We start from the raw sequence: 1974 nt of genomic DNA on the forward strand, positions 1-1974 counted from the left end.
ATTCTGTGTGTGTGTGTGTGGGGGGGGGGGATTGTGCAGTTGAGTTTAAATATCAACAATCTTTACGCAGCGCTTACTGCACCTTTAATTTGAAACTAGGCTTGCTGTCAATGTATCATATTTAATATGGTCAGACGCATCAGTTATATAAGTGCTGAAACATGAATATCTCCCTCTGAACAACGGATCTTCACATCTATAAAGTGGATTAAATTACCTTGTTAACCTTGTTATCCTTGCCATCTGTAAACCTAAAGAAAAAAAGAAGCTCAGCAACTCACTGAAACGCATTGGCAGTTAACATACATTTACATATTGATGTCTGGGAGCTGGCTTCTGTGCTTGACAATTCACACTGAGGACGTGTTCCTCACAATAATATACCCAGTTAGTCCAGGCATGCAACCCAGCAACCTAATAAGTACAGTGGATTCTATATGTGTTTGTGGCTACTGCCTGCTTCTGTTCTTATTGAAAACTTTAACAATCTATTTGGAAAATAGGTCTTTCTTCTGATGTCATTATGGAACATTACTGCACCATTCAACCAAACTATTCAGGCACAGTGAGGGATTAGTAGAAGAAAATATTTAACATATGTCAGTCTTTTAATCAGACACTGGCAATGCACATAATTCACTCATCGGTCCAGAGTGCATTTCAGTCCACTGCATTCATTAAAGATCTAAAGTGAGTTGAGCTTTGTTCTCCTGATGAAACTAAATAAGCTGGCCAAATTCAATATTTCTAAATTTGTTTGTGCATCTATTTGTGTGTGTGTGTGTATATGAAAGGCTGGTGGAAAGAGAGAGGGTTAAAAATAATGCCTTTGTTTGTTTGTGGCTAGTGCTTCATTTATTACCCCACCGGTTTCAAGGTAGTTGAGGATATTCCTTCTGCATTCTCCCACAGTGCTTTATTCCCAAGTCTCGGAGTGCACTTTAGTAACCTCATCCATAAATTTGAAACAAACCTGCCTGAAAAGCAAATTTTAAGCTTGAGAGGCAACACTGCAAACTCCATTCAAATGCAGACTGAATGTTGTTTTTATGCTGTTGTTGCTTTTAGCAGTAATAAATATGATAAACAGTGATATAAAAATATGTAAAATAAAGAATCTCAGTTATGTTACCAAACTGAAATGTCTAAAATTGGAGGTTATATTTACTTGTTTCTCCAGCATGTGCAAAAACATAAATCTTCACATCATGTTCACACTTAAAATAATAATAACCGTCTTCAATGATATACCTTATAGACCAAAGAAATGGCCATATCACAATTATGTATAAAAAAATGACTTTGCTGACAAACTCAAATGGTAAAGTGCTGCCTTTGGATTTAATCTATTAGAGCGGGAGGTTGTTGTGTCAGATTGAGATATTGCTTTCTCAAAACAGAGTGATGTGAATTTCCAGATATGGAAAGCAGAACTGGGGTCACTGAATAGATCATGTAATGTATGCTGCTGTTGTTGAGTTCAGTTTTGAGTCATTTTGACTGTTTACAGCTCCACTTCCAAACTGCCAGCTATAGATAATTACATTTTTGTTGAACTCTAACTATCTGCCAATGCATACTGTTGAAACAGCATTTACTCTCTCTCTCTCTCTCTCTCTCTCTCCTCTCTTCTGCTATAACTATATATATATATATAATATTATATATATATACAGTAATACTGTAATACCAACAGCCTTGAAGGAATTCCCAGAGAGGCTTAGCACTTGTTGGCCCTTTTGCCTTCACTCTGCAGTCCAGCTCTCCCCAAACCATCTCGATTGGGTTCAGGTTCGGTGACTGTGGAGGTGCAGCACTCCATTACTCTCCTTCTTGGTCAAATAGCCCTTGCACAGCCTGGAGGTGTGTTTGGGGTCATTGTCCTGTTGAAAAATAAATGATGGTCTAACTAAACGCAAACCGGATGAGGTGGCATGTTGCTGCAGGATGCTGTGGTAGCCATGCTGGTTCAGT

This window comes from Etheostoma spectabile, chromosome 3, assembly GCF_008692095.1.
Source record: "Etheostoma spectabile isolate EspeVRDwgs_2016 chromosome 3, UIUC_Espe_1.0, whole genome shotgun sequence".
NCBI classification, from domain to species: Eukaryota; Metazoa; Chordata; class Actinopteri; order Perciformes; family Percidae; genus Etheostoma; species Etheostoma spectabile.